Genomic DNA, 12,065 nt, shown 5'->3' on the forward strand with positions numbered 1-12,065 from the left:
AAAAATCCTTGGCAACTTTACAAGGCACTCAATTGTTCTTGCACAACTCTAAATTGCGCTCAATGTAGTCCCTCTCTAACCTTGATGCCCACACTTGTCCTTGCAATACCTTAATTTGCATCGATATTTGTCCCTAACCACCCCTCAAATGTGCCTTCAAGTGTCCTTGTCAAGTTGGAAACCTCCATTAGTCCTTGAGCACTATGAAAAATCACCCTTGTTGTCCCTACATGAGGTGAAAATCTGCCCTTATTGTCCTTGCACAAGGTTAATATGCACTGAAAAAATCCTTGGAATCTTGATGACAGTCCTTGTCAAGGTGGAATTTGTGCCCACAAAGTCCCTGCATAGCCTCTAAATGTGCCTAAATATCCTTGGTCTGCCTTTAAGCCCGCCCAGCTGTCCCACACTGCCTTGAATTGGCGCTCAGCAGTTCTTGACAAGATGAAAAATGTGCCCTAAATTTCCTTATATTTATGTAAATCCTGCCTAGGAGGAGTTATGTTGGCCGACTTGACAAGAATAAAGTTTGTTTTTTGCAAATTCAAAAACATCATTGAACTTAGCCGACCTGGATAATCAGAATTCATAAAACGTGTGCAACACAAGGCAAACATGTGCTAAGAGAAAGAGGCCAACCTAGGATGGAGCAGAGGCGATTTTCGATTTGGAAATTGAAAACACAATGGAAATTCATATGCATAGCCAACTTTTATCAAGAAGAATCAAATCACCCAATGGACTCCTACAAAGGTAGGACAAAGAAGATCAATCTCATAACAATTCAAACCATTTCAAAGCAGAATTAAGGAGCAGATAAGAAAGAAAATCAGAAGCAAACTCCAGCATATTGGGAGCGAATTTTCCTGAGGTGCAGACGCAAGCGAATTCAACAAAAAAATAATGTGAATCAGTATAAGGAAATCAGATTCTAAAGTGATTCATGAAGGAAAGAAAGTCACTTTACAATTCAAAATAAAGCAATTCAAAATGAATCATAGCAAAAACAGAAGACAGCAATTTCATAAGGAACTGATCAAGTGTAAAATTAAGATCAAATCATTCAGGAAAAGAGAATCAGGTTTTCGATCAGGAAGAAGGAACTGATCAAGTGTAAAATTAAGATCAAATCAGACCTGAAATCATGCATTTACAGACCTGAAAACTTCAGTTTCCAAGTAAAACTGCCATTTCCAGATTTTTGAAGGGTTTTGCGAAACAAATTTTTCATGCATTGTTGAGGGTACCAAGGATATTGTTTCATAGGACTTTTTCAATACAGATTTGAATGCAAGAGATTTCAACTTTCCGTTTTTGTCATGATTAACATATGGTTTCATCTTTCTTTCATGATTAAGGTGTTCTCTTTCCTTTCAGGTTTGAAGCAAGGAATGACGCATCGATGATGATGGAACAATGATGAATGTAAGTTCAACAACAACATCAAGAGGATCAAGAATCCAAGGAATGAATGCAAGAAATCAAGTGCAAGGAAGCGTATGGAACATGGAAAGTAGGACTTCGCAACATGAAAGAGGACTAATTCAAGGTGTTCAAGTTCAAGGAAGCGGATACAAAGAAGACAACAAAGTGAAAAAGGAAAGCATTCACATTTCAAAGAGGGGAATTCAAGAGGATAACAAGGAAGAAAATAACATCGACCTTGGATTTCCCTCGAAAAATTCAAGATCAAGATGAAGGAATGTACAAGATGATCAATGCAAGATGACATCAAGATGAGGACAAGGTACAAGACATTGCAACATGAAGGGAATCACAAAAGAAGAATTCCAAAGGATGGAGAGACATTACGAGAGGTACAAGAAATGAAAGGATAAATGAACAAAGGAGTCCACATAATGAAGGAGAATCAAGAACATGTTCCACATTTCTAGAGGACATCAAGGAGTTCAGGATCACAAATGTCCAAGGAAGGAGAATTTCAAGATTCCAAGGATGTCGATGATAATGCAAAATGAAGGCATCACAAGAAGAAAGATTCCAAAACATGAAGATGAAATGCACAAGGGTGATCAACGAAAGTGGATAGTTTCAGAAGAGTTAATCATAGTTAGAAACTTGATCGAAATGATGTAATTTGGGAATATAGATGATGTTGAGTATCAAGAGATGTCTATGTTGGTGTGGCACCTAATCATTCTCAACCAATCAAGTGATGCCATGTTGACATGTCCAAGTTCATTGAACCTGACTCATCCTACGAAGAAGACAAGTGGACATGTGGATGTTTTATCCTTATCTACTCCTTCAAAATTGTGCCATTAAGGTTATATCATTTTCTAATAGGTCCTTTTCCTTGAAAGGACATGAATTCAAAGCTTGTAATTTTCTCATTCGATGGTATTAATATAATGTAGGTGGTTGTTATAACTACACCAATTAGGGTTTCATGGAATTATCTTGGCAATTGATTTAGAATCAATCTAAGCCCTTCATTTGTAATTGAGAGCACTATATAAGGCTTTGTCTTCTCATTTGTAAAGGTTAATAGAGACTAGGAGCCAGAAGTAGAAGTAGGAGGAGGAGGAGTGGATAAAAGATTGTTGCCAAGACTATGTAGGAATAAACATATGGTTTTCATTGAAGATATAGTGGATCTTTGTATGAATTTCAACATGTTGCATGGTTTCTACTTCTCAAGTTTTAGATTTGTTTGCATCGAGTTGATTAGTTGAATGAAAGATCTTATTGTTGATCAATGGTGAAGCCTATATATTCATACCATTTGAAATTTGTTGATTGCACATTGTCATGCATTGTTAGTTTGATCTCATATTAAAAGCTTAACTTCAATTGCTCTATGCTCATTGTTCATGGTGTTGATGTGCATAAGTAATTTGAAAATCATTTGTGTACTCTTTTAAGATTGCATCATCTTTGTGTAGTTGTTTCCTCATGGCGAGGCAAAGCTTGGTTTGGTTTCACTAAGTCGCCAATAGTTTCTTACATTGTTAGAAGTAGATTAGATTCCTAAGCCCTATCCTTTTGCATTTTATTTCAAAAGATCTTCATAGAAATAGTTGGAGAGCCCTATTGCAAAATCATAGGTTATTCTAAATTTCTAAGGAAAACAATGAATAAAAGTTCTCAAACAGTTGTGAAAGTCCCTTTGTGTAACCAGCAAAATCACAACAATTCACTGAGTCTATTCGTCATAAAGTCACATTGTTCACATTGTAAACCTTGGGGTTGCCTTATTTGATCATGAAGTTTAGCATTTGAGGTTTCCTTGTTCAAGAGAGGATAGAATACTTGGTATATTATTCTTTGTTGGCAACCATCACCAAACACACATCAACAAGATTCAAAACAAATAGATGTTTCACTACAATAGGTTCAAGTGACTAGTATGCATGGTTCAAGTAAGCTCGACATTGAACACATGATGCACGCCCAAGTCAAGAGGAAGAACTAGTATGAATGTGTTCTTACCAGCAGTACAAAGTATGGTGTAGGGACCATATCATAGTGATTTGATCTTGCGGTAAGGACCTTGAAATCATTCTTCTTGCACATGCAAGCAAACCTCATCACAAATCTATAAAGTGTGTAGAATCTATTGCAAATCACAATGTTCCCTGTATTTTTTATGCTAGCAAATCAAAATCTATTGAACCTAACAATGCACATGTTGAACCAATTCCTTTGTTTGTGTGCTAATTTCTAAAATTATAAGGGTACAAAAAGCAAAGTCAAGAGATGCCATAAGTAAAAACACACAATATGTACAAAATGAACTAAGCCCTATAGAACCATACTAGCCATATTGGACGTACACAAGGTTTGAGAATGAGCAATTTTGTACACTCCCAGTTATCAAACAAGGTTGCAACCAACTACTTCAATTTTTCTACCAACAAAAGGATGGAATACACAAGATTTATCCATGTCACATCTACAAAATCTAATAAAGCTTGCTAGAAGTGACTAACAAACCTAGGATCCCAATCACATACATGGAGAGAGAAATCCAAAATCTACCTAAACATACTGGAAGAAAAGGTTGGTAGTTTCAAGTGTGTTGATGGTTTACATGAATGCCACCATGATTGCCATCTTTCAAAAATGATCAACTACAACAAGCATAGACCAATATTGATTTTTTTGGTCTTCAACAAGCCAAATCAAAAACCCATGCTAATAGATTACCATGACCTAGATGGAATTGGAAGTTGTGCATACACGTCTTGTTTGCAACTAGCTGCCTAGAAAATGCTATAAGACGAATGAGTCTCGATGTGAGCCTTAATTTCTTTATGCATGTGTGACCAATAGAAATGTTGTTGAAGTGCGGCCAATCTTTAGGTGACTCCAAAATAATCGATTAGAGTACTTTGACTGCCATGTAATTTTTTTGGAGTACTAGATGAAAGACATAGGTGCCCAAGCTTGTAGAGAAGCTTGTTCTACAAATAAAAATATTCAACATGTTGTCCTTCAAAAAGAGTGTTGTACTCTAGAGTGAATTCTCAATTTAAGAAATATGAAACCTAATCCATACTATTGTGAGCTCAAGTGTTGAACACCATTAATCGCAAAGTGACTAGAGGTCAGCTCAAGCAATCAACTACTTAGCCACTTACCTTCCCCTTCTTGTGCTTGAATACTAGGTTAAGTTAATAAATAGGTCATCCACTTCGTATCCTTAAAAATTCCAACTTATTTGTGTATACCAAAACTAAAGAGATTTGTGATCAAATTGAAAGACGATCTCCTTACATAAAAGGGTCATTGCTTTGTGATTTGTCGAATTGTGTGAAGCTCCTTGAAGGTATTGTACCTTTGTGCAATGTCGTCAAATGTTTCCTACAATATGCAACAAGATATCCATATTGAAAGACTGCTACATCGATGGTAAATCCGATGCTTCAATTTCAATTTCCACGCGTTGATAGATGATAGATTGTGAGGATGAGTTCAAATGCACAAGAATCCATCAAAATGCTAACTTAGTTCAAATGATTTCACTCATCAACCAAGAGCTATGAGATGATCCTAACATGAACAAATGAAAAAAGTCTAGTAGCTTCAATAAAAAATCATTGTGTCAACAAGGAATTGGCCAATATTAAACAATTTTGATCTTTTTTGTATACACAACTCCTCACAAGCAATGATGTACATCAAGTACCAAAACTAAGTAACACCAAAGGTGCACTTGCCTAAGTCAGCTTGTAACTTATGCATAGTTCCAAAACTTAGCCACTAATACCAAATAAAAATATAAACAAATCAATTGCCCTAGAACCTGCCACTAAGCTTACACAGATCCAACACATGTACTCACAACATATACTCATGAAATCCATTTGTCAGACCTGTCCAATGTAGTAAAAACACTAGATAAAGCCCATACAAAACGAAAACACTAATATTAGACCTATAAAAACCTACGTTACCCCAAGTTTCCGGAATGGGGGGGCGGGGGGACAAGGGGATGAGTTTCCGGGACGGCAAATTTTTTTGCCAAATTTGGGGACGGGGGGGAACGGCAAAGGGGACGGCTATATAAAATATAGGGAAAATTTAAAATATATAGGAAAATTCTAAATGTTCATATGAAAACATGGATAAAGCATGCATCTATACATTATATTCGTATGAAAACATGGATATAGCATGTGTATGATACTATGAAAACATTTTAGAATGCAAACATCGAACATACAACATTATCAATAGACTCAATACTCAATATGCACTCATAATTCAGAATTTCAATTCATTCACATTGTCAATATGCATATCATAATAGATATTAAAGAAATAACATACAAAATGCCCAAAGGCCACACTGCTGCCATATTGTTTCATTGTCAATTGCGATCTGGAAATAAAAATAGTACTAAGTAAATACTAAAATTGCTTAATGTTGCCTTTTAATTTTTGATAGAGGGCCCATGTTAGAAAAATAATAAAATATAGATAGTCGTATTTTGATTTCATAACTATTCAAATTCAATAATAAAAAATTTGATAGTCGTTTTTTAATTTTTTTCAATATAGAGGGCCCATGTTAGAAAAATTGAAAATACGACTTTTTTTTTTTTAATACTTTTCCCTAGCCCTAGATGTGGGGGACGTCTAGCCATCCCCGGGACGGCTGGGACGTCCCCAATCAGTCCCCAGCCGTCCCCGGAACGTACAAACGTCCCCCACAGCTAGGGAAGCCGTCCCCCCGTTTCAGGGACGTCCCCTCAAAATTCTGACAATTTGGGGACGGGGGGGGACGGCTAGGATGTCCCCGCGACTGTGATGGGGGTTTTCAAGTAGGGGACGCGTCCCTGGGTTTCCCAGATAAAAACCCAATTTAACCTCCAATTTCTCTTACACAACATTTGAACCCTATTTTGAGCAACTAAAAGTGATTTTAGGAAGTTTATGTTCCAAGTATAATTTTCCAAGGTTTTCAAATTTTCTTTACATTCCAAATTCTTCGTGAACATGTTTTTTCATTTTTCACATGCATTCAAATTAGAATTTATGTATTTAAAAATGTTATCTTTTAAGTTGATGTAGAGGTTTTGTATTTAAAATGCTTTTTTTTTTCTAAATTGTTCATTTATGTTTCACATGCATGTGAATTAATGTAGGGTTTATGCATTAAAATGTTTTTTTGTATTTAAAAAGCTACAATTTTTTATCAATGTTAGATTTGTAGCAATTAAATATGCTTTTCTTATTTTTTCAGTGTGAAGGTTTGCACTTCGCATCCAATGGCATCAAAAAGTGGAAGTTGAAGTGTTTGTTGAAAGGATGCCACTTGGAAGCATGGCATACCAAGACCAACCACAAGAATTGTCATTTACATCTATTGTTGGTAGAAAACGAGTGCAAACAGCTATCAACCCAATTACCAACTTCCACGCAAAACCAGCTGCAACATGAAATCGTGTTTGAACATAACACTAGAGGTTGAACAGGAGATATATGTGTCCCTCACATTGACAAACCACAGAAAAACAGGAGAGGATAAGGACAATTGCAACCATTTTGTCACAACAATCAAAGATAGATATGACAAAAAAAATCGGCTCCAGCTATGGTCCATGGAATCACAACATATCTACTTAATCAAGTTCTAGTATTTTTTTGTTCCATCAACATGCCAAGATCACAGTCTTTGCTTGAAGGTGCAACTTGGAACAAGGAAAAGCACGAGGAAGCAAACACAAGATATGCCAATTTTTGGTACCACAACTTTCCTTTCAGCATAGTAAAAGAGCCATAATTGGGAGAATTTCGTTATGACCTCCCTAGTTGCAAGGAAAGCATACAAGTGGGTCCTTGCTCCATAAGGTAGTGGGAAATGCAAAGACAACTATAAAAGAGCAAAGGAAGCATTGGTGCACTTGTTGATACACCATATTATTTGATGGGCAAACAGATGGAAGAAATCACACACTCATCACCTAATACTCACGAGTCAAAATGGCTCCCAAAATGCAAAGAAAAACTTGGTTGCATTGCAATAAGTTTATCCACCCAAAAGAAAAAGGCACCTCATTTTTTCATCATTTTTCAAATCTGTTTTTTTGGAGCATTCAAATTGGTCTTTTTCAAGCATTCGAGCATGTGCCATGAAGGTTCATGTGGCCTCCAAGGTCTTAATTTGGACTTGGTAATGTGGGCTCCACCACTCAACCCCACCTTGTATGACAACAAAGGAATCTATAAGGAGTGATGCCCACATACCCCCATTCCACAATTAACATATCCAACAAAAGAAAAACTGGTCTATGACATGTATTGAACTCTGATTTTGATCTATCTATGAAGGAAACAGTAATATGTCCCTAGATTTCGTAGTATACATGTTTTGTTAAAAAAAATTACAAATTTATGCATTTTTAATACGTGAAAACTTTGCCAAGTTTTTGCCTAGTCTTGAGTGATCAAAAAGTTTAAGCATAATTACGTTCTTATGCAGAATTTAATAGCAATATTAATATAGACTGCAATATGTATGACAGTCGTACTTAATTTCATAAACATTCATAATATATTAGAAGTTAGTGTACTCACAGCCCCAATACTGAATGATTTCTATTGCCCCCCCCATAAGGAGAGGTGTGGTATTGTTAGGGAGAGGCGGAGAAAATCCATCCCAAATTAGGTAAGCCCCAAGGGTGGTCTGGATGGATGTTCCTGAAATCTGAGCCCAATTAGGGAGGTGGCATCATTGCGCCCTGAAAAAGTAAATCCCAATCCAAAGTTGAGGATTAGAAAAGAAGAATTGGAGCTTGAATATAGCCACTATCAATTGTACTATGAATAAATATGGTTATCTAGTTTAATTTAATGGGTGTTGATTATTGGGAAATTGCCTGCCTCCTAGTAGGGGGCATTACAATTGGTATCAGAGCTTTTATCTTGCCATCTTGTGAAAGATAAGTTAATGCAACATAGCCAAAGGGCACAAAGAGCCTTAGAAAGGGAAAGAAAGAAACTAGTAGCAAACTGTAACCCCAATCTAAACAATAACATGGATGAACCAATGGGAGTTGAGTTGAAAACATTCATGGAGATGACAACAAAAGCATTAATGGATCAGAATGAAAGAACAACCCAAGTACTTCTACAGACCTTACAAAACATGGGTAATTCAATTAATAATTATTTGTTTTCCCAAGGAAGGGAGTTGTTTTAGGAGGTTTCCTATAAAATAGGATATGAGAATCCTATAAATATATAGTTTATTGAATTAAAATATAAGGATATAGAGTATTATGTCTGTAAAATTTCTTCAATTGCTTTCAAGAGATCATACGTATCACAGCTTGAGCACTTAGAGATGTTTGTAGAAGGAGATGCTACATGCTTTCGAGAGATCATACTTATCACAACTCAAGCACTTCGAGAAGTTTGTAGAAGGAGATGCTACATGTTTTAATTTGCAGGTTCTCTCTTGGTCTTCTTCTTCTTCCTAGATGTTTGCATTCATATAAAATTGGAGTTGAGGTCTGTGTGGAGCTATGGTGAATCACTATGTTTGTGGTCATGTGCTGTTCTTGTTCTTTATTATTCTTTGGTAACAACATGGAGACTCCTTGATCTCTTTCTTTTATTGAGTATAGATAACTCATGAGAGCTATGGAGACTAGTGGTAATAGTTGTATTGCAGTAGATTTGTTTGCAGGTTTTGCATATCTTTGTGGATATTCCTCAGTGCTACATGATATTGATTACACCTTCTATGTGATGCTATTGGTAGATCTTTGGATGCCTTGATTATTTTTTCAAATTTGGCATTACCCATGCAGTGGGAGTTCCAAGATAGTGAGAGGACTTGTGATTGCGGATTCGGTTGGGTAAGTTGATGGCATGAGGTTTAGTTGTTATGCAGAGTATATCTTGGTTTTAGGGTGTGGATAGTTGAATGTGTTAGCAACTAGTTGTGGTTGCTATTATAGCTACAGTGATTATTTCTTGACAATTATTGATGCATATTTGTTATCATTGGATTTAGTATATGTATTTGGATATCAATTTGGGGCAAGACATATGCTTCTATGCTACAGTTAGCATGACATCTCTTTGGATAGGATTTTAACTTTTGTGCATTGGCGTGATTGAGGATAAGAGGATTCATATTTGAGATGGTGATCACCTTGATTGTTGTTGCAGATGATGGATCACCTAAAGCACTTAGATTTCTTGATGGTACATGTTGGCTATAGGAATCATTTCCTCGATGTATGAGTTTACTTTTACCCCTCATGTAATGTATACAACAAATGGTAGAATGTTGGAAAAGGTGTGTGGTGTTGGTGTTGGAAATAAGCCACACCCGGACCGATGATGGGCTGGTCCAAGAGGGGCCAGTAGCTCAGTGGTAAAGCACTCCAGCAACGTATGGAAGGTCCTAGATTCGAGTACTAGCTGGTCCATGTATCAACATGTGGTTCACCTTGCATAATGTTATAATGTAAAATTAATATTATTTGTGGTGCACCTAGGGGATCTAGGGATTCATGCATCACATAGGTTAGACATTCTTGAGCCCACTTTGTGTGTTGTATGTAACTTTGGGATAAGTATTTAATGTGTGTTTGCACATTAGAAAAAAAATTAATGTCTAGGAAAACTTAGTACCAAAAGTAAAATGAGTGGGGAAATGGTTTTGTAAGCTTATAATATTAGCCACATAGTTTATGTAATACCACTTAGTGGTTTTGTGAAATCTTATTTCTTTAAAAGCAAGCACACGAATTGTTATTCAGTTTGCTAGGTTGAGCATCTCCTGTAGGTTGCACATATGAGGAGAGGAAGCATAAATTGGAATAGGTGGTTACACGTTTCTCATTTGCTTGTTCACATTGAGTGTCTAGAGAGCTTGATGTTTCAGAGAAATTCATTGAGACTCTATATATGTATTAAAATCTTTGTTCATAAAATAATACATGGAGTGTGGATGCTTTTGGAAGCTAAGTTTTCCCCTTTTAAGGATTTTCTCAAGGCATATCTTGTGTCATCTTGATGGTATGTTTGTCTATTCTTTTGCATATGGATTTTGAATAATTGTTTGCATGATTTTCTCTCTTGGGGTTTGTTGTGACCTAATTCACACATCGCCCCATCACAAAAGGGGACCACTTGTTTTCGCTATTTTTAAGGTTTTGTCCTAGCTCTGCATTTTCATAAATCTTCATTTTGAGAGAGTTGAGTTAGAATTTTGAGGTCATCCGGGCCAGATTGAGAATTTATTCTCAGAATTGAATTTGAACGCTGCCAAAGTGTTCAGAAGGTCTGAAGGATGAAAATCGCAATTGCTTTGAATCAAATCTGACAACCTACCATTTTTAGACATTTTTTTTTTTTTGCTTTTTTGAAACTGGCATCTGGGTTTTGTTCTTTGAGCTATTTTATTACTACCCATTTTGTCGGAAATTGAAAATCTCGCCTCTAGATATAAAAAGAAGGGCTTCAAAAAATTTGCTTTTTCCTAAGATTAGGATTTTGTTCTTTAGGTCATTCTGATCCTACCCATGTCTTCAAATTTGAAAAATTTTGCTTCTAAGTGTAAAAAGCAAGAGTTTGAAAAATTTTGCTTTTTCTGAGATTAGGGTTTTGATCCCCATGCCAAATTATACCTACCCATGTTCTCAGATTTTGAAAATTATGTCTCCAAGGGTAAAAAGCATAATGCAAACCCTAATTAGGGTTTCATTCCAGAAGAACAGTTGTAAAATCAGTACCCATGTTCTCATATTTCATAAATGAGGTTTCTAAGTGCAAAAAAAAAGGTAGAAACCCTAATTGGAGTTTTTGTTCAGATAAACCAGCGAGGTATCAGCATGGCATGAACACTGTTGAAGGGTTCGAATATGGCACATTGAAAATTTCGTCCAGGTTGAAGAAATAAAAAATGGCAGACAAGTTCAACAAGGTTCAAAAGTAGAATGGTAGACGATCAGTTAATATGTGGAAGAAGTTTGAGCAAGATAAATTTAAAAATTGTCTAACAAGTGTTAAACTCCTAACAAGGGTTAACTAACTCATGGCAAGGGTTACTTAACTCCTGCCTAAGGTTAAGCTTATTCGTGCACCAAAAATGTCTGACAATTTTCAAAGTGCACCTCACGTACAAACAAGAAATTCTTTCCAAGTCCACTTTAGAAAGATGGCACAAGCAAGAAATTCTTTCCAAGTCCACTTTAAAAAGATGGCACAAGCAAGAAATTCTTTCCAAGTCCACTTTTAAAACATGGCATAAGGAAGATGTGCAAAATTCGCCAAAGCTTGAGAAAGAATGTAGGGCCCACCCACTTAGGCGAAATTGAAGATGGCATAGAATAAAAATGATATAAATTTCCTAGTTGGCAATAAAAGATGACATGGCATTCCAAGAGAATTAAAGATGGCAAGTATGATGAGTTGGCATTTAAGCAATTAAAGTCACAAAAAAAAAGAATGGCATGCATTCCTCAAATTCGAATTTCTAGAAGGAGATTTAAAACAAATAAAACTTTCTAAAACATGATGGAAGCTTCTAAGGATAAAATTCCAACTTCTTAGAGGGAGGATAAAACAATAAAACTTTC

The 12,065-nt window shown here is 36.1% G+C and overlaps 1 protein-coding gene across 3 annotated transcripts in view; it reads right to left on the minus strand.

Moving 5' to 3' along the window:
* LOC131033672 (uncharacterized) overlaps positions 1-12,065 on the minus strand; it is a 116,431-nt gene that overhangs the window by 87,419 nt on the left and 16,947 nt on the right. The window contains exon 2 of one of the 3 annotated variants that reach the window (XM_057964943.2): positions 8,047-8,210. The exons of the other annotated variants lie outside the window; for them this stretch is intronic. The gene's annotated coding sequence lies outside the window, so the exon portion shown is untranslated. The remainder of the gene's footprint in view (positions 1-8,046; positions 8,211-12,065) is intronic. 3 annotated transcript variants of the gene reach the window in all.

This window comes from Cryptomeria japonica, chromosome 5, assembly GCF_030272615.1.
Source record: "Cryptomeria japonica chromosome 5, Sugi_1.0, whole genome shotgun sequence".
In the NCBI taxonomy this organism is placed as follows: Eukaryota; Viridiplantae; Streptophyta; class Pinopsida; order Cupressales; family Cupressaceae; genus Cryptomeria; species Cryptomeria japonica.